The sequence below is a fragment of the Rhipicephalus microplus genome, chromosome X, assembly GCF_043290135.1.
Source record: "Rhipicephalus microplus isolate Deutch F79 chromosome X, USDA_Rmic, whole genome shotgun sequence".
NCBI classification, from domain to species: domain Eukaryota; kingdom Metazoa; phylum Arthropoda; class Arachnida; order Ixodida; family Ixodidae; genus Rhipicephalus; species Rhipicephalus microplus.
This window is the reverse complement of record NC_134710.1, coordinates 337,873,877-337,898,430: the sequence shown is the minus strand read 5'-3', so window position 1 is coordinate 337,898,430 and position 24,554 is coordinate 337,873,877.

Sequence of the window (24,554 nt, the reverse complement as noted above, 5' to 3'; positions counted from 1 at the left end):
TCACAGCGCAGCCGCAAGACACATTCATTATTTTCCGATATTGTTTCTGTCACAAAACAAACTTAGTTTCTGCCGTGAAACCAGTTTCAGTCCCGAGCTTTGAAAGGCGCTTGAGTCTCGGCGGCAAAAGTATTTTTCAGTGTTCATTAAGCCCACAAAGACGAGTATATTGCTAATTTTCAGCACCAAAGCATATGCCCAATGGAGTGAAAAATCCGGCATCCGTCGGCGTTACAGCTGGACGAGCCGGAAATATTTTGCACGGTGTAAGAATATGCAGGTGCTGACACTCTCCCCGCAACGTGTTGAAAAACGCAATCCCAGTGCGTCCAGATAATTTTGGGGCAGTTATCAATAATCTAGGCGCTTTATCGGTGCCTCCTTTGATGGTGCTACGAGAAGCAGGGCCAGCCGATGGCAGAGGAAGCGTCTTGTTTGTTTGGTCATCGGTACAAATGCAGTTTTCGGGGGACGAATAGAAGCATCTTACATTGAAAAGGTGGGGTAAAGGTGCACGAGTAAAGCATCTGTAGCCCTTCATGAAAAGAAGCTTATTGTTCGGTACTTGGGTTCAGGTTTGTTCTTTTTTTCTCGTGTGTAAAACACGTGCTGCAATTCGTCACTATAAGGTAATGGTTGTACTATGTTTGCTCTGCTGCGTAGACGCCATGTCATGTGGCTATAGTTGTCGCTTGATAAATGTGCGTGTGCCGTCCAATATTTTTTTTTGTTGCCAGTTCAGCGCCGGTGTCGTGTCTTCTTCAGTCCTCGTCTCTATTTCGCGCTGTTTTTACATTCCAAGCATGAAATGCAACTATCCCAAATTTCTCTTATAGTTCTACCACGCAGTACTGTCGATAATAATTGTTGCGTTTAACGTCCGAAATGCACGATGCGATTATGAGGGGTGCCGTAACTGTGGGCTCTGCGAGTTTCAACCGTGTTGTGTCCTTTGAAGGACACACAAACCTATAGAAACACGGGCTTTCAGCACTTCGCTCCAATCGAATGCGGCCACCATCTCGAGGATTCTATTCTGCGACCTTTGAGTCAGCAGTCGAGAATCATAATCACTGGATCATCATAGCCGATATAAGGGAAGCACGTGCGATAAATGACAATTATATTTGTGAGACACAAATGCTCGTCAAATGCTGTCTGTTTTCTTCTTCTTAGAGTTGGAAGTGTAATCTAGGCCTTATATATTGTTCATTATAAAAAACTGTGTGTGATAATACAAGAATGATGTCGAGGCAACGCAAATGCCCATGTGTTTTATTCTGCTCGCTCTTACTCTAAGCATTCTTATTCTTATTCTAAAACTTTGTGCACGTTATAAGCCTATACAGTGACTCTATAGCGTTGTGCAACATTCGTGCAGCCGTGCAGGAGGCCTCCCAAACGCTAGTCTTTCTGCGAGCAGCTACCGTAGGGGACGTCGGGGCCCCCGCTTCCGTTTCAAATACTGTCCAATCTGTTGAGCACGTGAACGAGAGTGTGCACGACGACGTCGAAGTGCCCGGCTACCGAAAGTCTTACCTTCATCTGCATGACAAAAACATCGAGGTACCCTTATGTTTCGCCTTTAAGAGTTGAACGCGATAGCGAAATCCGGCCCCTAGAGCACCCTTCAACCGCTTAGTGCATACTTATTCATGTTTTGTTACATACACATGCAAGCACACAGTAGATTGGACCAGCGCGCGCTATTTTCGCTGAATGGGCAAGATTTCGTCGAGAGACATTTGGACAAAATGCGTTAAAGGGGTTCTGAAACACTTTTTTTCTAGTAACCATGGAATGAATTCACTAGAAGAGCTTATTGCCACACGAATTCAATGCCGCAAAAATTTTAAGAATTCGCTTTGTGCGAGTAGAGTTACAAAGGTTTGTCGCATGCTGCAATTGCATTACGTCTTCTTTCGTAACGACAAAAGTACTGGAAGCTAAGCGGGGAGGGGGGGGGGGCAGGGCAAAGAAACTACTGCGCTTCGTGACCTTGAGCATTTCTTTTTCTCCGAATGCGCAGCTTATTCAGTGTGATCGCGCGCGCTCACGTCGACACTTAGCGGTCTCCCGCGCCTGCCTCGGTAACTTGATTTTTCAGTCGCAGACGCACAGACGATTTTTCGCTCACAACCAAACGGGCTGACGCCGACCGCGGGTTTTCTGCAACATGAGCTCTTTAACGCTGTCACGTTAAAACGCGTCGGCTGCAAACTCCTACGCGTCCGTCCCTGAGCTGGACGACATCGAGATGATTACATAACGGAGCGGCAAGAAACGCGACGTCTCTCGGTGCGTGTAGCATTCCGCAGCGGCGCACGGTGCCAAACCCAAGGAAGGGGCCGACTCTGCCAAACCAAAAGAATTGGTCGACTCTGCTATACCCGCAAGTCAAAAGGAGCACATCTACGAGGACATCAATGAGCTCGATCTGTGCAAATAACGGTGGTCTTCTGGGCTTGCTTAAGGATTTATATTGTCCAGTGTGGGCTATAGATGTATACGCACATGTGCCTGTCATGATATGCGCGGTAGGCTCATCTGGTGCGCGATGTTTGTGAGTTTGTGCTGTGCCGTACGCCGACGAAGATGACGATGAGACAAGGAAAAGGCGGAATCGTGTCGTCAAAGTCAAGCCAAGCCATGGGGAGAGAGAAGAGGAAGACGACGACGGGGCGTTCGAGAAGAAGGATCCGAACGAAAGAGTGGCAGGCTGAAGCGCTCGTCGGGTCGTGGTCCCGAAGCCTACCTGTGCCTGTGGTCCGCACGAGCCTGGCTCCCTTCTACCGTGTGATCCAGCAGCCGGCGCCGGTCCGTTGTACTCGGATCCGGGCGTCTTCCAGACCTGGGCCTACTACTGGCTGTCCGGAACGTGCTTGCCACACATCGACTCTGCCTCACGCTCCGCTCCGACCATGCCTGAGGCATCGCTGATGTCGGCGTAAGACGCAACGCAACGCATCGACTCATCTGCCTTCGACGTCACACGGTGAAGTGTTTCAAACCTTGTGTAGTGCAGTGGGGGACTACGCTAAGCGTCAGACCTTGTCTTTCGAGAACGTGTGTCGTGCTCGTACTTAAGGCAGTTCTTCGCTGTTGCCATGTAACACGCCAAGCTTCTTTATCGTTTTTTTTTCGTGGCATTAAAGCCTTATAACTCAAGTTGCAAATGTCTTCGTCAGTCTCGACAACGATTATTTAAGTTTCCGTGATTGCCCGAACCTTATCCCTCACAGTGCCCCAGAAGGCGTATTTAAAAAAATCCGAATTTACTGATGAACAGGTTGTGCGCTTACGCAATGAAAGACTTGTAACGAAAATCATAGTCGCCGATGGGCTTCTCTTTTGAAGCGATTTGAACATGGCATTGACAAGCTCCACCGCAATGCATTCAGCCTCTAGAAACGTAAGATGCCATCAGCCATGTCTTCGATGGCGCTGTTTGCGATGGTTTTTTAGCAGCGACATGGCTTCCAATAATGTTAATTTATTGATTTATCAGGTCCTCAAGGTTCGCAGACGTTTACAAAAGGGAAGGGACAAAAAGGGAATTAAATACCCAGAAGCAAAACAGTATGTGCTTTTGATTAAGCAATGATGTTGAGCGAGAGATACGATAAAACAAAAAAAAATATACCAAAGTATATATCATAGATAAAATACAAAAATCATACAAAATTATACAAAATAACTGATCATAGAAAATTATCAAATAATAAATTAGAATTCAACTTCATTTTGAATTTTATGATGAAACTGCCATGATTTTCTCTGGTAATAGTGAACTTATGAGAGTGGGACAACTGGCATTAGAGTTCTCAGAATACAGTTTCTCAATCTAAACCAAGTTGCTCATCCTCTTTAGTGTCTCTTTAATACCTAAGCTCAACCCACGTTGAATGAGACGATTACCCTTATCTGCAAAGCAGCAGACGCCACCCCCTCCCCTGAAAGTTTCTAATTCAGTATGTGTATGTATACAGAACACGTACAAAATGGTAAAATTTTCACCTTCACCCCCCCCCCCCCCAATAAAAATAAAGATGAAAGGGGGTTGCTAAGCCAATGCCATGGCCATAGTGAGAAATTTTTTTCAGGTGCGGGGGGGGGGGCGGGGGGGGGGGCTACTTGTGGAAGGCCTTGAGAACATCTATTTCTATTATTTACTCTAAGTAAAATAGCACCACTTCTGCAATTTTTTCGAGATGGAGTGCTTGTAGGCCATTTGCCTTAGCTAAAAGTGTGGATGGCTGTGCTTCTTGTTTGGACACGCTTAGAAAACAGCGCGAAAAGCTACAGGACGCATAAAAAGGGCGCATGAAGCATATCAACCCAGACAATAGGATGGACAACGTTTAGGTGAACAGTGTTGCTAAAGTGTAGATTTGAACCAGACGCTCTGTGGTTGTGTATCGAGTGTCACTTACGCCAGGAACAAGGAACAGTTGGCCAAGGTGCTAAGAAGTGCTTCACTAGCAAAGCAAATTCGGGCTGTCCAGGAGGCCCGCGAGGCGGCCGAGAACTTTAGGCCTTCTGTCCCGACATTGGAGATGCCCTCTACACCTGGCATCAAGCCGTGTGTCCTTCAGGACCTGTTTTTGGGTAAAATAGTTTCACTACCAACACCAATAAAAAAGAGAACGCACACAGCGTTCTGGGCGTTCCCTAGTTTCAGTGTGTACTGTTGTTTTTCGCGCTGTTTACCAATCAAAACCCCCCACCCCTCTTGGCTACGGGCTTGCTTGAGATACACTTATTGTTATTATTTGTCGTCGATAAATCTCCCTGCTTCTCAATTTCGCAGGGGTAGAGGGAGCTAGGACTTTCTCTTTTGGCTACGGGCCAGGTCGAATGTGTTCCTTATTGATTTAAGTGCAGGGTTTTACAACATCAATAATTGCGGCTCAGATATCGACCAATGCTTCATTTCAAGACCGGTAATAACAGGGGAGTCGTTGTGAGTAACATGTTATGACTTCATCTTTATTTATGCAAGCCCTGCGAATCTGGCGTCCTTTAAGATTTTTTAAGGTCGCCGGGAATGAAAGGGGTCCCTTGCCCCTCCGGCAAAGCTTTCTTACAGCGAAAGCAAGAATGAGATCACAACTCGGATCACGCGTGGCGCCATTGTTGTCCGCTGCCGCCGCTGTGGTCGGTAGCCAGTGTCGCAGGAAAGAGAAACCTAGTTCCAAGGACACAGTGAGGCTTGAACCCGGGTCCGCTGAGCACCAGCCCAATATTCTACCACTGAGCCACGCCGCTCCGTGGGTCTTGTTCGCAAACTTGCCTTGGGCAGGCTTGAGGTCGGGAAAGGATTCGCTTTATTATGATTAGTGAAGCGTTTTAGAACAGCAGAAGAACAACCAGGCGTCACGCAAAGCGAATACCGTAACGAATGGGTCGTCCAATGCTCCAACCTACTACAAAAGCTTGTTCTTGATGACCTATAAACTGTGGCGCAGACACACATCAGACATAATTGCTCATCATCGTCAGCCGCTGCATTGGCAAAAAATGCCTTACAAGTGCTTAGCGTATACCACGCTTCTCAGAAGAATAACGAAGAATAGCACAGAGATCCGGCATACAGCCTAAAAATTATTAGTATTATTACCGTAGTAGGTACCCAGCAAGAGTGCTTGCAGCAGTTACCCAATGAGTGTTCTGGAAAGCCTGTGAAAGGCCACTGTTCTAGCTTTCACTGTGACAGTGCTGCGCCTTCCGCGCAGGCCTGGCGTGTGTGTTTTTCTTTTGACGTTAAGTGTTTTTGTTTACCCATGTTGTTCTTGCATGTTTTTTTCCGAAGGCACATATATACGCACATACGAAGTGCACGCCCAAGCCTCTGCAGACGCCACTGTTGGGAGTTATTTGGGAGGGCCTTCCAGCGTAACGTTGCTTCCAGCACTCCCACTGAACGTCGCACACACCAAGGGCACGTCATGCAGCACCTTTTCTCACAGAAACATAAAAATTGGTGCTATTTAATTTCACCTCGGCAGCAAGGCGGCATCACAGTGCATGAATTGTGCTTTTCTTCCTCTTCGCGGCAATCAGTGCATTATGCGTTCTCAAAATGCCCGAGTTCCACGACTCATTTTCAGTGTAGAACAATTCTTTTTGATTACACGCTTTTCTTGCATAAACAACGCCTAACATTTTATTTTGATCCTGTGCACAATTTAAGATGCGGCTCTGGCTTGTATTATATATATCAAAGCCATATTGCATAAATATTAAAAAAATGTTAGCACTTGAAATATTCGCAATGAAGAAATAAACAAGTTTATTTTTTGGCAAACTGCAAATATTTTAAATCTATTATGACTGCGTATTCATTAGGCTGAAGAGTAAGCGTAAAACGTGTTGCTTTCTTCGGAGCCTCTATGACGTCATTGACTGCTCCTCTTCTTTCAAACGATCAGAGGCTCTACACATCCGAACGGCGCTGCTGATTTTCCTTCGGATGTCCTACCCTGGAAATCCTGTTCTCCTAATGGCGAGGTCTTTTATCAACTCCACGGCCGGGAACTGGAATGCGAATACTCCACCGGACATCAAGGTGGCAGAGAGGGTCAGGCCGCTCATTGAGAGGTGAGTTGGTGCAAAGCTAAACATGCCGCCGCGCTCTCGTTATGTGGTTTTCACCAATAGTTTTCTGCTTGCTGTACGAGCCGTCGTTGCGTCTATCACTCCTATTGTGCTACTTGAGAGTCGCATGACGTGCTACGAAAGTATTGAACACTGGAACTGCGTCGACTTCACAGCATAACTGTCAACCACGGCACCGGGTGTCAAGCGAACCGAGCCATGTCGGCACAATAGCCACATCTGCAGGTAAAAAGTTGGTAACTATATGACTGTTATGGAGGCACAGTAACGGAGGCACAGTAACGGAGGCACAGTAACGGAGGCACAGGAAATTAGTCGCAGTGCTTGAAGTTTAGCAGTCACGTTCAGTTTAGGTCACAGGGTAGTAGCCAGTGGGTGGGACTCAAGGCCCGGGCCCACAAAATTATTTCGTTCTTCATTCATACGTAGCGCAAAATAAGCATTTGCCTGCCTGGTCCCAACTTTAGATCAAGAAAGTGCCCTCATACTTAAAATTGTTTTCTTGCAACACTGGCTTGTGTTAGTAAATGCTTAGAAATTAGGGGCTGCTGGTGTATGCGCACCCTCTTTTGTGACTCTTGCTAACGTCTGAGCCACATAATGGCCGTAATCCGAAATTCAGCCATATGCTCTGGAAGCTAGATTCTGCTGCTCTCACGAAACCACTCTGGAAGCACAAGATTCAGGAGCATTAGCGTGTGCGTTGTGGCTTGCATAAGGTCACAAACGCCCAATTTAGATTCTGAAAGAACACTGGACGTTGCGGTTGCTTGTGGAGGGCTAACGTGTGTTGCGTTGAATGCATAGTTTGGCAATAAAAACACAAACACATAATCAGAGATCCAGCCATCCCATCATTTCGGTAGTAGCTTAGTTTTGTCACGTCATCATGAAACTGATATAACTGGCTTCTTGGCATAGGGGGGGGGGGGAGATCTTGACAGAGATCAACCGGACAAATAAGGAGTGTGGCCTGTGTTATATATCTTGTGCTGCCGCACTATTGTGAACTGTGATGCTTGTTTCTCATGTGAGAATTGTGGTGCGTGTTCTACTCAGCAATGAAGTTGAATAGAGAAAGCGTGGCTTGAAGATCTATCGTCGCTATGAGAGGTGCAACACCTACATTTTGTACGAATGATTCACTTTAGCTGCAGTGAATCTGCTGTACCATTTTGGGCACTATTTGTAGACTTTGTATATACAGACACATTGATTATATACTTTCAGGAAGATGTGTGTTTAAGCTCCAGATGACAACAAAAGCCGTTGTGTTTCCGTGCGCATTGCAATATTGTTCTTAAAGAATACTTGTGATAGCTCATTTTTCAATGGCAAAAGCTGCCTGATTTTATGAGTGCTTTTCGGGCATTGTACCTGTGCAAGTCCATGAGGCAACTCCATAACATAATGGCTGTGGTGGCAGTTCACCAACTGATGATTAAGCTCGTGGTATGGCTTACTCTGTAGTTTATCCTAAGCCGCCATTGGAAGGGCTTTCAGTAATATTTGTATACAGTTTAGTCCTCTTGTAAAACAAGAAAGCTTCTTGCTCTGATGTACGGCAGTACATGTCTCTCAATAAACTAAGTCGTTTCATCTAGTTATCTAAGACAACGTGTGGTTGACTCCACAGCGCGGCTGGTGGCATATCCAGCATGTTGCAGACCGGCATTCCTTTCCCTTCTTGTGCACCACCAACAAAGGCTTGGAGAGGGAGAGAGAGGAAGGGGACCGGTCGCCCTAGTCTATCGAGTTGAACGACCAATAGAGTTAGTTTGTATTGAGACTCTCGGCCACACGCTCCTTCTCTACGTCGCTCACACGTTGTACGTGTATATAGTTCTTCAAATTGCTGCGTCAGTTGTTTGATTGACCTTGCCGTTCAAGATCCCTTCGTTTTTAGCATTGTGCTCTTATTTGCGCAGAAGCACGTGCAGTGACACGTGCTTCTTCCACAAAAGCGCATTTGTGTGGCTGTCTCCATGCATCTGGTGCACGTGTTGTGATACAAAACGTGTTGTGATACAAAACTAATTTCTACCGAAGGGGTGTTCGAGGCGTGGTGCATATACACCATCTGGCCGAGCTGGTTGTGTTTATAAAAGACATGAAACGCACACTGTTTTTTGTACGAGGTTTGTTAGAAATGTATTCAACCTTAATTTTTTATGGGTACCTGATGGATTTGAAGCTTGCATCAGCAGACCTTGAACATTTCTGCTCAAGTGACAATGCTTTCCCATCTGCTAATAGCAGCAGTCACTGAGATGAAGCGTTTGAGGCAGGTAGTGCGCAGTGCTCTCATCGGTTTTTCATTTGCAAGGAAAATGACGGAGTGACTGAGCGACAGCCAAGTGGAAACCATTGGAACAATCAAGACGGGTTTAGTGACGACGCGATGAGCCGCACATAGATTAAGGGGTGGTCAAACTGGTTTAAATGTGGTTGCACGTCGGTGGAGAGGGAGCCATGCTCCGATCGACCATCAACGTACACGCCGAAGTGACCAGGTCATTGACTAAAGAAACACTCTGAAGATGCGGGACTGTCGTGTGACTATACAGAAAATTGCAGAAGAGGAGGGCGAAATTTGTGCCAGTAGTGCTCATGGTGTAGTAAAAGCAAATTTGTGTTTGTTTCACAGGGCATGCTGCATTTCACAAGCAGTGTCTCTAATTTCTTGAACACCATTATCACTAGTGACGAGTCTTGAGTGTAGGGGTACGACCCGGAAACCGAATCATAGTCATCGCAATGGAAGCATTCGACGTCACCAAGACCAAAGCCTGCCAAGCTCACAGCATTGTCAAAGTGATGCTGAGTGCTTTTTTTTTTACTCCCGCTGAGTGGTGCACGAGTACGCACTACAGGGTCAAACAATCACCAAAGAGTACTCACTACAGGGATGTCCTTCATTGCCTACGTGACGCTGTCCGGTGCAAAAGACCTGAGTTGTGGTAAAAAAACTGGTGCATCCGTCACGATAATGCTCCTGCACATTTCCCACACTTGGCTCACACTATTTTGGCGAAACGTCACTCCTCTCGTTCAACAGACTTTTCACTCTCCTGATATGGCCCCCTGTGACTTCAGGCTTTTTCTCAAACTCAAGAAGACATTGAAAGGAAAGCAATTTCAAACAAGGGAGGACATATGGCCGCAATGGCATTTCAGCTCAACTCTATTCCGCAAGTGGTCTTCTCAGAATGCTTCCAACAATGGCAGCCCCGCTGGAAGAAGTGTATGGAGTCCCAACGGGACTACCTTTAGGGTGATTAGGTTTACAATGCTCTAATTCTGACAGTTTTTTTTCTTCTACTAACGGTTGGATACATTTCTAACAGACCTAATATGTAGTATCGCGTGGTGCTCATGATTAAAGGACTAAATATGAGATGCAACAGTGTAAAAGGTTCAACTTGGAAAATAGACATCATGGATTTTCGCACGAGCGTGTGCTTGCAAAATAGTCCCTGTGCAAAAAGTAATGCAACATAAAAAAAAACGCATAGTGCTATAGTTTTTAACCTTCGACTGTACAGGGAAAACGAGTTATAAAATTGCTCTGTTTCTTTTCTAATATAGGAGATAGGTTTAACAGCCAATGCTACATGAACCATTTGATAAATGCCTCGAGCAAAAAAAAAAAAAAAAGGCACGCATAGAAAATTAGTTTGAACCTCCCAGGTCTGGACAACTGTGTGTTATCAAATCGGGCAGGCAAGATGGGAATACAATGGATAAAATTGAACAATCATTATTCTTAAGTCTGACACTGTATAACACGATTGCTTGTCTTACGAATGAACATTTTCTTTTCCAGGGAGATAAAAAATGGCGAAAAGCCCACCTAGAAGACACCGCAAATCCGAATATACATGCAGTCTGGAAAAATCAACACATTTCACACATTATAGGTTTGTTTGCTTTTATTTTTTTATTTTTCTCTTTTTCACAGCTCAGGTACGGAAGCTTGTGCAGGCTTGCATGTTTCATTTGTCTAGCTGCATTGTGTGCATAAGTTCTTCAAAGTGGCATTTGTTTCTCTACATAATATTGTTTTGCGTGAGAACGAGCTCGAACCTGAATATAATAAACAGTCGTTGAGCAGGAATTGTTGCTGGAGCCAGTGTTCGGGCAGAAATATTTGTCTTCGGCAGTGCAGATGTTACCTTGCTTGTATCAGAGGGTAATAATTAGAGGCCGGATTTGCAGGCACTAAAAAGTGTGTTCTAGACACCAAAGACAGGCAGATAAAACGCTGGTTAGGTCTTCAAACTCCTAAATTTAGGCAGAATAAACTTGTACAAAAATTGAAATACTTTGAAACAAAAGCGCCGGTGACTTGTATGAACGACAAGAAAAAAAAACGATAATGTTTAAGGTAGCACAAGGACACCAACGGTTGAATGAGGCATGCATTTCCCGAGATTCGCAGATTACGGTCTTTCGTGCTATTGTCTAGAATAGTGATTCAACTGTTTACCGTCTAATCGACGCTCTCATAGGTCTATTTTATTTCATCGTGCCTGGAAAGGGCAGTGCAGGAGCAACTAACCCGACCACAGATACAACAGGAGGGAGAGATGCCAGATCTAATCGCGTCGGATCAATTTTTCCCCTGTCAGTGTACCCCTTAAAGAGCCCCTCAGTAAGTTTGTGCATTTCGAGTTGGCAAGCGTAATAAATGCTCTTGGCACTCAGGAGCACGTCTGTTGAAATTTTCAATGCTACATGTCTTGGAAAAATGGTAAATTTCTACTGAATGGTGCTTGCCCTTCTCGGGGGCGTGCGCCCCAGATGAAGAGAGTGACGTACAGCAAGGAATGGTCCTGCTATTACGCCGCTCTTTTACGTTGATATTGGCGCTCTGACGTCGCTTACGGTGCTTTATTCATTAGAACTTGGCTAAATGCTTGCTATATCAAGAAAAACAGATGAAAGATGCCCCGTCTCTTGATCATATCCTGCAATTATAACGGTACCCCATTAAGAACGTTGCACGTGACAATACTTTAGTTAAATTGTGCAGCAATGTGTAATTTGTTTGTTCTGTTGTGTAGCATGAACTAGGAGTTTTTATATTTGTACTAGCTGCTTATATTATTTTGAAAAGTAAGCGCAAAGGCTCGGGCAAAGGAAAAACAGCGCCCTTTGTCTTTCCCTTTCCTGTGGCTTAGCGCTGCGCTTCTAAATGAGTATAATGAATAAAAGCTGAGAAATTGATAAAACACGCCAAAGGAATGTCAGCTTGTTATTAGTTTTATTTTTTTATTTTCGATGACCGCGAGATGCTATACACTAATCGGCTCTCGTTTCGCGTCTGCCTCGGGGGACCAGTGCGCTCCTGCGATGCTCTGCTGCTGACCTGAAGGTCGTAAGTTCGATTCTGGCCATAGTGGCCGCATCTGGATGGAGGTGAAATCGTAGATGCGCGCGTAACACGCGATGCCAGTGTGCGGTAAAGAACACCAGGTGTTCAATGAAAGCCGTCATTCGATGAAGGCCTTCATTGGTACTGCACACTTTTTTCCTTTCTAAGCCATTTTATTCAGGTGTGAGACTTACAAAAAAAGAATTATTATGAAAATAAATCTGATACAACACCCTGAAATTTTAACTGATATTGCGTGAAAAGGACTGTTTAAGTACATTCATTTCCGAATGGAAGTTTTACCTAGAAATGCTTGACATAGGAGCTGTAACCGTAGTTTAACTCGACGTGATGTAGTAGGTTCCATTCTAGTTCATATTGCATATTGGTACAGCTGTCATTTTTTTAGTAATGGCTTAAGACAAAACTCGCAGCCTAGTTCTGTAGTTTTTCATATTTGTATCTTGAAGGGATTTCATATTTGTATCTTGAAGGGATTTATAACGCGCAAGCGTATTCAGGAATGGGGTGAATATGTGCACCGGTAATTGTAAACAAAGCGGTGATTGTCTCAGTTTTGCCGTATAAAGTATAAAATTCTGGTGGCCGATGCCACCACTGAATCGGCAAGACCATTACATGAGTGGCCCTCCGTGGTTTTTCATTCGTTGCCACCTACCCGCGACTTCACAGAAAAATCTGCTGTTCTTTTCCCACTGAAAGAACACCCAGGTTTTCAGGGGGCGTTCAGTTCCTTAAGGACACTGAACAGCTGTCTGTAGAAGGTGGTCACCGCGTCCTCAGCCATAGACCCGAATCTTATTTTCTTATCTCATTTTTATTTCTCTCTCCTCACTCCACTGCAGACGATAAGACATGCATCCACACAGGGCTGCGGAAATAGCTTCTTTTGCACTCCTCATGCTCTTCCTGCAGTTTCCCGAAGCATGTCAGCGCTACGGAGTATAGTGGACAGCGAGGGCCATTTCACTGCGGTTAGTGGTTGTTTTGCGGAAGTTGTTGGAACTAGAGGATCTTCTTAAACCTCATATTGTTCGGAAATATTAATGTTGTCTTATTTACATAAATAGCAGTTTTAAACGATGTTCGAAAAGAAAATTTGGACTTAAATAGATCTCGTATAGGCGCTGACTTGCAAAATTGGAATTTTTAGGCACTCATATGCATTTAGACACGAACACCAAAAATAGGCATTTATAGGCACTATAAAACACTATAAAAGCCCTTCGTAACCTCTAATTGATGCTCATATAGCAAAATGTCACGATAGGAAGGCAAGGAACAATGTAGGCATTTGCCTATAATCCGGTCTCAAGTAATGAAAGTATGCTTACTTTGTTCAAACGTTTACTGAAGAATTCTGCTTGTTAACAAGACTAAAGTTTGAGTCGTAGTTAAGCCTTTTCCGGAAGAATAAGCTAGCTTTTAGTCGACTCGTCTTTCTAAGTCTGTCTGCATAAATTTGAATTGAGCATTTAGAAAATTTGGTGTGTGTGCGTTAGCGTTCAGACTTCGAGAACAAATTTCATTACAGCTTGAGTTATTTTCCCCCTTTTCACACCTGCCAATAACAGACTATGTTTTTGACTTCAGCAGCATCAACCTTCAGGTCTATCAACAATACTGCCATCCGATTGTAGAGTCCGTCATGCTTGGCTTCAATGGTGAGATCCATGATGCATAGTGTGAACAAGGAGGACCTTTTCTGTGTCTGTGTTGATTATCTTATAGGCAGCGCTTTTTCAAGAGAAGTCATGAAAGGAATAGCGATAGAAAATAGACTAAATCAACTACTTTGGGCTTATATATGCGAAAATGAGTTATTTTGAAAGGTTCAGTTTCCATTTGTTCTACTCTAATGTAAAAACTGGGTTCTCGCATAAACTACACCTTGCATAACTTATGAAATAGAATTTTCAGTTTTAAACATGACTAAATGGCTCATCTCTCTGTATACAGGGCTTGTGTAAAAGGTATTGAGAAAATGTTTGGAAAAATACTTTCCTAGATATATTGCTACAGCGCTTCAAAAGTCTTCAAAGTAAATGCCTTGAGCGTTGATAAACTTCTGCCAGCAGTTTTTTCACGACTCGGAGGCAGATTGCGTGCTTAAATAAGTACCGACATGCTATTTAGGCGCGATAAAAGAGACATTTTTATGGTTTTATGATAATCACTATCAACACTCTACACACTAGAACCTGACATGTATAAAATATTCTGCTTTTATTTTAGAGTTTTTGTCACACAGAATACGTAAACCAGCCCCACTTGTGTGGACATTATCGCGACGAGCTGACAGAGTTCGCTTGGTTTGAGAAATCTGAGTCTTACATGCAGTAAAAATTACGGAAATCACGTTCGAAGTCACAGGAAGAGAGTTTGCTTATCCTTGGTTATGTGAAGAAGGCACAACCGACCGCAAATCAGAGCTAGTGCTTGTGCTTTTTCACGACTTGAAGCCTTCCATGGTTTCAGACTTGTGTTGACACGTTACTGCAAGCTACCTTTTTGATACCTCAAGTCCCTTGAGGGGAACTCTGGTGTTTTTTTATATATTCACTGATTTCAAAAAAATTGAGAGCATGTCTTCTTGTCGGTACCGTGGCCATATGTGCCAAATTATACAACCGTAAGTAATTCAGTTTTTTTAGAAAACAAACTTTAAGGTTAGTCGGATATTCTGGACTTGCGCTTTACACGTGGGTCGCTCTTTGTGTGTGACGTAAGTGCTTAGTCTTTTTCGAAACCCCGTCTTTCCCAGCAGACTGATGTAGTGCGTGCTTTTTTCTACGAGGTGATGACGACGCGAGCACAGTTTAGTTTTGTCAGCGGCATACAAAGTGTTAGTTGTCCGTGACGTAGAGTTTTACAATATTTACGTCAGATGCTTCCCCGTTCGTATAACAGCTGCAACTATCGCTGAACTTGTCACTGATTAGTTCAGATGAGCTGGCATAGATTCAATCCGCATCGGCTGACATTGCAAACTTGCCTTTTGGGGCATCAAAAAAGGCAGGTTAGCTATGTTTCTACCCGGCCAGCTGTGACAGGGTGTAGCGAATTTCGTGATGTCATCCAATATCCACCATGGAGGATGGAGCAGCTCCCTTTTTGGGTATCTGTTTGAATCATTGTTCATAGCTTAAATAAAATTATTTTATAGAAACAAAATGAACCATCGCAGCTGCTGCAGGACTTTCAGAGCTACGGTATTTGAAAACCGCATTATCTCAGTATGGTTTAAAATTCACTAGAGTTCCCATTTAAGGCCGCGGTGTTAAAAATATGTGCAATGCGTTCCCAACTCCCAACACTGTATTTATAGTTCTTATCACCACTGTTTTTATGTAGAGCAACTAGCCGAAAATATTTGTTTCGTGTCTGTACTCTTTTAAGGGTATGCGTACGGGCTGCCTTGAATGCGTCTTGTGTCCCATGGTGATGTCCTTTTTAAGAGGATTTCAGCTTTGGGAATATGAAATACGTAGTCTGCTGGTACGAAGTGGGAACTGTAAGAGTGTTGGCAAGTTATCGTGATGTTTATCGTGACTGGTCACTTAAGGCCAAGAGGCAATGGGTGGGCTAACCGGTGCGTTCATCATTTTCAGTGAACCTGTGTTGAGCAGTAGAATTTACCCCTTTTCCATGGCACATACCTTTGATGATGATGATGATATCTTTTTGATAGGCTGAACAAATTATGGCTAGCTTAACCCTGTTATAACGCTACCTAACCTGTATGAATGCTTGCAGGCGGCTGGTGCATGGCGCATCTTAGAAGTCTCGTTTTAAGTTTAGTGCGAGCGCGCTGTCACGCAAAATCACGTCGGCAAAAAATTTGCTCACGATATCTTTTATATGGTCAATGTATGCCCCAAATGCCATATCTCTGGAAAATTGAGAAATTGTATGCACCAGCACATGCGTTTCTACATCTGCATGCATGTGTTAGAACCCACACTTTCTCATTGCTTTTTCAGGGACCATCTTTGCGTTTGGTGAAAGGCGTCTGGGAAGTTTCAAACCATGGTGGGAAGCAGCAAGCAGCTGGCCCTTTTTTAACCATTGATGCTATTTTCGACATCATTCAAAATGTGAGTCTCCTAAAATAAGCTCTTGTTGCTTGGCTATTTGATCGACGCTGAATCTCGAGTTCACCGCAAAACCTTGAGACTGCGCCAAAGGCCTAATTTCGGATAGCATTGAGATAAAACAGCCTCCATGCAAAATTTTACGTGAGGAATATGCGAAGGGCTATCGCGAAAATCACTCGCCTGCCCTTATGAGAGCGTGAGCTAGAAAGAGATTTCTTTCCATGACTTCCAAAATGAGGGGCTCCGAAACATCTCGGAGGGGACGGGCATGTGGCGACATAACTATATTAGGGACACGCGTTGACTGAAAATGTGCTGTTTGAACGCTGACGAATAAATGCTATGATACGACAGCCGTTACAAGCCCTCAGGACTAACAAATACAGCTTTCAGAGTATATAGGCTTCAGAATCCATTCATATTTAAAATATTTCACAAATAAAGTGAGCAATAAAATTTTGTTTTTTAACCGTTATGACTTCTTACTTTGACAGTTATTTCTTTTCTATTTAGCCAGTTATTACTTTTGACAATGAATAACGGTATGTCTGCACTTTCAAGCCGGTTCTTCTTGTTACCATTGTCAATGTTCTAATACACGTGCTTGTTTTGAATCATTCTATAATCATCATTGAATCTGCATGAACATTTAGGGAAAATTGAGTTGCCCATATGCGCGTTGTTTTACCAAGCAAGGACCGGAGCGTCGTTGAGAGATAGGTGAAGGAGGTTGCATGAATCGAGAAGAACTTGATTAGTGGTGCTGATATTTGGTATAAATGTGCTCAGTGTCCAGCCAGTGCCTGACGTTGTTCTGTATATTAGTTGTGATGTTAGGAGGCTTAGCTAGCACATATCACGTTTTCAGCTCATCTGTATAGGAATTACACTGCCGTGGCTCTGATAGAGCAAATGGTCTTGAAATTACTGCTACAATGACGCTATCGTTAAAAGTGTTTAGTAACCAGAATGCGCATTTTCTGTCGCAGATGCCTGAATGGGAGTGCTTGGTACGAATATCCTACATTGAAATCTACAACGAAAACGCCCGGGATCTTTTGGACGAAGGCTATGGAAAAAAACATCTACAGATTAGGGACAATGTTGTGAGTGCTCACAGTTAACAATAAAACGAACATAAGAGATTGTGTTGCCATTTATAGGGGCACTGTTTTCATAAGCTATAGCCATGGAAGCTACAACGCTGGTAGTGACTTCTTTTAAAGTAACTTATTCTATGTACACTTAGAAATGATAGCAGCGGGGACTTATTCCATCCTGCTTTACTGCTGGTGCATGGTTTCTGTTGCGATAAAAAAATTTTTGGATTATTTACTTTCCTCGATATGGCAACTGAAAACAAAAGCGCATGAAATGCATTGTATTTGTAAAAGCATCGCTATATAAAGTGAGAACGCCATTATTATTGTTGTTGATCGCTTAGGTAATTCAGTAAAGGGGCCGTGACACTTATTTTTGCTAATATAGTGTTATGGGTGCCAATCTATGTTCCTTGTGTTTGATAAACAAGCTGGCGAAATTTCAGTGCATTCGGTTGAGAACCTAATGTTTATAAGATATAAACATACAAGAGGCTCAAGGGTACTTACAATACTGGCACACTTTCGAGCCGTGACATAAAGGGGCCCTGCAACACTTTTTGAGCAAGGTAAGAAACCGCGGCCGATTGGTAATTGAGGCTCCCGAGAACATGCGAGCCAAATTTTATAGCACAGCATGCGGCTTGAAATTCCCAATAAATAATTTCAATAAGCTAAAAATTGCTTGCTCTTTCCTCGAAAATCGACGGATAATGCTCAAAAATCACATGTAGCAAACTTACCAATCAGAGCTTTCACAATATCTATTGGTGTTTGGCAACTATAAAACCAATTTTAGAGCTCCCTTGGAGTCAGTGAGAATCGACCACTGTTGAGGTAGTTCTCGATTCACCAAACGAAGTGCAGTACGCACAGCGACTAGTTCCGCAGTTTTCAGCAAGAAAAATACTAATTCACAGCAGCTAGACGCCAGTGAGGTCTATTTGTGCTCTGTTGTCATTGTTGCCTGTATTGCAGTGTTAATAACCTCATTGCTCATGTTTGGGTGATCAATGTGGTGAGTACACAAATTAGCTGCCACCGTCTCACTTCGGCAGCTCGAGTGCTAGTGCTCCCCCACTTCAATGGGCTGTACCAATGCACGCCATCCATGAACTACGCCACGGACCTTGGTCCAACATATCATCGGCAATGTTGGTTTTCGATTGAATCTTCGATTGCCTTCGTTTCTGTCGTTTAGTTGTGGGAAGTTATGTAAAAATGGCAGTGTTTATAATGTTGCAGCAGCCACTAGTAATAAAAAATTGTTGTCGACGATAAATGCATGTTTTATGAAAGGCCTAAAAGATTTATATTTCTACCGAAGCTGTGGTTCAAATGGACTAAAGTTATGGTCATTATTTAAGATTGCATTTATTTTCATCATTTAACAGTAGGCAGGTAAAATGACATTCTGTTCACCGATCTCATTTGTTGTAACTGACATTAGATTCTTCGCATGACAAAGGCGTTGAATAATCCCCCTATATCAACGATGGCAGTTGTGAGGAATTGCGAATGCATTTCTTTCGCCAAAAAGCGTACCGTTGCCGTCAGAAATTCGCCTTCATCGACTTCTGCCATTGCCCTGAGGGGCACCCAGCCAGTGAGCAGTTTAGAGTGAGGGGCGAGCAGAAACGAGAGTGGGGCGCCACCGTTCTCGGCTCTGCGTTGGCGTTTCAGGGTGGCATCTCGAGCATACATTTCCGGGCGTTCTAGATAGGCGCCCAGACAGCGAACGGTCGAGTGTGAGGTGCGAGTGAACGAGAGAGGGGTACGTAGGGAGCAGAGAGAGCGAAAAGCGAGAGAAAGAGCGGAGAAGCGCTGCGCCACATGCTCCGGTTGCTTGAGGTGAGGATAAGCACGCGCACCCGCAGCTGTTGCTATGGGAGAAGGAGTGAGAGTAACGAGAGAACACCTGCCGGCGCGCAGACAACACCGGATGCTTTCACATTCCCAGAACCATGTGTTCTGAGCATGTGAGACCATCGGCTTCGTCTTCTGCGAGAACAGGTGGGCCTTGCTCTTACGTAGCCCCCAACTTAACGATAAAGCCCTGGCTGCCCAGAGTAATCGTGAACGGGCCACGAAGCTCAGCTTGGCGGTTCCTACATGCGATTAGCCGGGTGCCGCGAAGCCTCCCCTGCGCCTTCTCAGGACCGAAATAAAGCTTGATTTAAATAATCAGTCAATCGATAAATTCCTGTTGGCGCCAATTGTTCAGTTGCGAAGCTCCTCTTACTGTAACCTTGTCCTGCGTCAAGCGTAACAGGTAGTATCTACCGAACAGTGTAATATATGGCGCTGTCTCATCACAATTTTTCGTCTCATTTCCTAAATGGCATTGATCCAATATGTGTGCGTGCGAAAGGATGGATGGGCGTACACATGGACAGACAGACAGACAGACAGACAGACAGACAGACAGACAGACAGACAGACAGACAGACAGACAGACAGACAGACAGACAGACGCCAAGGGAGTGATATACTCATAGAGCCAATGCGGAAGAAAATTGGACGCATCAATGGCGCCATCATGATTCTGTCAGCAAGTGTAAAAAATATTACTATTTTACTTTCAATAAAAAAGTGTTTAATAAATTTCACTCTCAAATACTTTTTTCAAGCAAATCACATTTAAGGACATTCTTTGTATAAATTATTAATGTGCATATAATGAAGTAGCTTCAAAATCACAACCGCGTTTTATATGGCGGCTTGCATTCCGCATAGCAGCCGACACCATCGTCGTCTGCTTCTACGTCATGCCTGCCCCCGGTTATTGCAGCAGCCCCCTTTCTCAAATTTTCTCATTTACATATTGTACATTGCAGTAAACTACTTACTACAAGGTCATACGTATATTTGCGTACTTATTTTAGTAAGTTGTGATGCCGCATACAGACTGAGCGAAATGATAACCCTGATTACACTAGCTTGCAGCAATAAATAATTTTATTGAGAATATATGAATGGATGTTCAGATAAAATATGGGGCACGTAAGGAACGTTTGAGCATTTACAGCAGTGAACAATATACATGTATCAGCGTTCATGTGCAAACAAGTTACGTACTACGCATAGCCTTAACGCACATGTCCGGAGCAAGAAATCTGTCCAGCGCTGGCTGATATTCACAATGAGCTGCACGAAACCTTCGCTAGAGTAAGTAAAGGTATACCGTTTACGTCACTGAACTTGTGTTGCTCAAGATTTTCCAACGCCTCGTTGACTGTATTCGCTAAACTTTCTATAAATAGTATTAACATATCCACCCACCTTTTACGAGAAGTGCGGCGTGACGCTTTGGTTTTTGGTCCACGCCGCTACCTATATTGCGTCACTTTCCAATTTTCTACGCGTTCGAACTATGCATGCTTCTCAATGCCTAAAATTGACTGAGAAATAATTTTTATGCTTACCATTCTCAAGTTTTACAAATAAAATTGTCGAAAAACGATTGGCAGATGCCACGTACAGTGCGAATCGATGATATGCGAAGCATGAAGGAGGAAGGCTGATATGTCACTTTAAAATCAGCACAACCTTACGAGCTGGAACTAAATTATGCCGTACATGAGTTCCATGTCGTCATTATTTTGTTAGGACGTGTCATTTACTTTCGTCATCTATTCACATTACGTGACACCGAATTTGGTATATGTGAAACTAGCAGAACGGCCGCGAGCCCATCTTGACCATAATATGTTGTCATGTTCTTACGTGACACGCGTGTCATGTTTTTCACCAGGTATATACCTTCATCATGCGTTGATGTCACGTTATACCAAAAATGGTATAGGTGTGGCTAGCGAAACAAGCGCGAGCGCACACTGAGCGTAGCATGTAGCCAGGTTGCACATGACATGCGTGCCACAATTATCATGTTTGAACGTGACATTTACCTTCGTCGTCCGTTCGCGCGATGTCATACCATATTTGGTATATGTAGAGCTGTATGTATTTGGTATATGCATACCATATTTGGTATATGTATATCATAAGTGTAGCATGTAGTAACGTTTTTCATGACACGCATGTCGTGATTACCATGTTTGCACCAGTCACACACCTTCCTCGTCCATTCCATCCTGTAATACCAAATATTGTAAATGTGAAGCTAGCGAAATAGCGGCGAGCACATTATGAAGGAGAGAATATACTCCGACGTAACGTTGACGCACGCGCACGCTGGTCGCAAACACGGTACGCTAGCAAAACGCGAGCACTGTCTGATGGCAGGCCCGACCGGTGCGAAATGCGACAGCACTGCAGTGTTCTAGACCTGTAACAGCCCCACGTCTGCCTCTCTTCGTGACGGAGGGACGCCGGGCACACTCAAACGCGCATGCGTCAAAGGAACGCAGCGCGGCGCGCACCTGCGAGCATATGGCAGGCCATGGAGGAAGCAGGCAGATCGGTGCCTGTCGAGGCATCGCCGGCGTGACCCGACGAAACAAACGCTGGCACGCACGTGCACCGGATCACTTCGAAGTGTATTGGCGCTTTGAGTGTACCATGTAGTCATGTTCTTAAATGACACGCATCTCATGATTATCATGTTTACACAAATCACTTACATTTGTCTTCCATTCGCGTGACGTAATATCAAATTTGGCATATGTGAAGCTAGCTAAACGGCCGTGAGCTTATCATGAATGTGATGTGAGCTCATCATTAACGTTGTTACTTTACACGCATATTATTATTATCATGTTTGAACCACTCACGTAACTTCGTCATTCATTCACGTCCCATGACACCAAATTTTGTATAAGTGAAGCAAGCGAAACGGCCGCGAATGCATCATGAGCGAGACTAGTAGTCATGATGTTACATGACATGCATCTCCTGATTATCATGTTTGCACCAGTCAAATATCTTCGTCATTCTTCACAACCCATAATACCAAATTAGGTATATGTGAAGTTAGCGAAACGGCTGCGAGCGCATCAGGATCGTGGCATGTAGTCATGTTACATGACACACATCTCATGATTATCATGTTTGCACCAGTAAAATGATGACACGCATGTTATGATTTATGGTTAAGGTCTGTCACTTGTGTTCGCCATGCAGTCCTGTCTTACCATAGCAGTTTTGCAACATGCCATGTGAACGAATCCACCGCAAGAGCAGCAAGACCATGAAATGTAAATCACGACATTCATGACGTACAGGACAAGTTTTTCATGCTATTATTTCCTTATACTGCTTCCTTTTCTTCACATCGCCTTTGCACTTCGCTATATTTGCATTCCACGAAGGTGCTCTGACCCGTCCTAGTAACCGAGAAGGTGTATTTTATGGTTGCTCCGCGTCGCTAGAAACGGGTAGAAAAATAAAAACCGCACTAAAAGACGAGTTACGGAAACACGGTAAAGCAATTACAGTATACCTCTCTTCCTTATACTCACTCGTATATGTACAGTGCAGAAGCAGTCAGTTGCCGCTATACTTTCAACAAGAAAAATAAACTTACCAAGGGTTTTTGCAACCTAATTTGTTCATTTACATTTACGTCATAACCTGTCTACTATACAGTTAAAGTATACAGGCAACGTTCCTGTACCTTTCTTAGGTCGCATCGTTCTCTTTTCGTTTCATTAGGGCGAACATGGGGTCACGCACGATCATTGCGCTGTTTTTTTTGTTCATTATTAGGAACTAACCAGTCCAAATGCGTGCATTACTGCTGTAGCAGCGGGCTATAGGTGGCAAAGTGAGTTGGTAGGCAAATTAGGCCGGGAGTGCGATTTGCACGCATTTTCGGCAAGTTTTTTTTTATCGCGCACATCACTGTGCAGCAGCAAGACACATTCAATATTTTTCGATGGTTTCATGGCACTCGTTTTTGGTTTCACGGCAGAAGCGAACAAAGTTAGTTTCTGCCGTGAAACCAGTTCCAGTCCCCAGTTTCAAATGCGCTTTAGTTTTTGTGGCAAAAGTATTTTTAAGTGTTCATTCAGCCCATAAAGACGAGTATATCGCTAATTTTCAGCACCAAAGCATATGCCAAATGGAGTGGAAAATCCGGCATCCGTTGGCGTTACAGCTCTAAGAGTAAGAAAAATTTTGCGTGGTGTAAGAATATACAGGTGCTTACACTCGTGCCGCAACGCGTTAAAAAGCGCAATCCCAGCGCGTCCACATAATGTTCAGGTCATTATCAGTTATCTGGGCGCTTCATCAGTGCCTCCATAGATGGTGCCATGACGAGCGGGGACAGCAGATCACAGAGGAAGCCTCTTTGTTTGCGCATAGGGAAAAATGCAGTGGAGGGGGGGGGGGGGTATGATACAAGCATTTTACATCAAAAAGGAGGGAAAAGGTGCGTGAGTAAAGCGTCTGTAGCCCTTCGTGAAAAGAAGCTATATGTTCGGTTCTTGGGTTTTGATTCAGTCTTTTTTTTCGGGTGCTGACACACGTGCTACATTTCTTCAATATAAGGTAATGTTTGCGCTATGTTTGCTCTGCTGCGTAGACGCCATGCCACGTAGCTACAGGTCGGCCGCTTGATAAGTGTGCATGTGCCTTCCAATAATTTTTTTTGTTGCGAGTTCTGTGCCTGTGTCGTGTCATCTTTAGTCCTCGTTTCTATTTCGCGCTGTTTTTGCTTTCCAAGCATGAACCTACAACTACCCCAACTTTCTCTTCTAGTACTACCATGCAGTAATATTGATAATAAATGTTGGCGTTTAACGTCCAAAATGCACCATGCGATTCTGAGGGGTGCCGTGGTTGAGGGCTCTGCGAATTTCAACCATCTGGTATACTTTGGAGGACACACAAACCTATAGGAACACGGGCTATCAGCACTTCGCCTCCATCGAATGCACCCACCGTTTCGAGGATTCTATTCCGCTACCTTTGAGTCAGCAGTCGAGAATCATATTCACTGAGCCATAATGGCCGATATGAGGGAAGCACGTGCAGTAAATGGGGCACAAATGCTCGCCGAATACTATCTGTTTTCCTCTTGTTAGAGAATGGAAGTGTGTTCTAGGCCTTATATAATGTTCAACATAAAAGACTAGGTGTGCTATACACAAGATTGAAGTAGAGGCAACGCAAACGCCTATGTGTCTTATTCTGCTCGCATAAGGGGGGCCATTAGGCTTCGCCTTTAAGAGTGAAATGCGAGAGCGAAATCCGGCACCTAGTGCACCCTTCATCCGCTTAGTGCGTGCTTATTCATATGTTTTGTTACACACACACGTACGCACTCAAACACGAACTCAGTAGATTGGACAAGTACAGGCTATTATCGACGAATAGGCTCGTTTTCTTTGTGACACCGCTCAGCAAAATGCATTAAAGGCGCCCTGAAACACTATT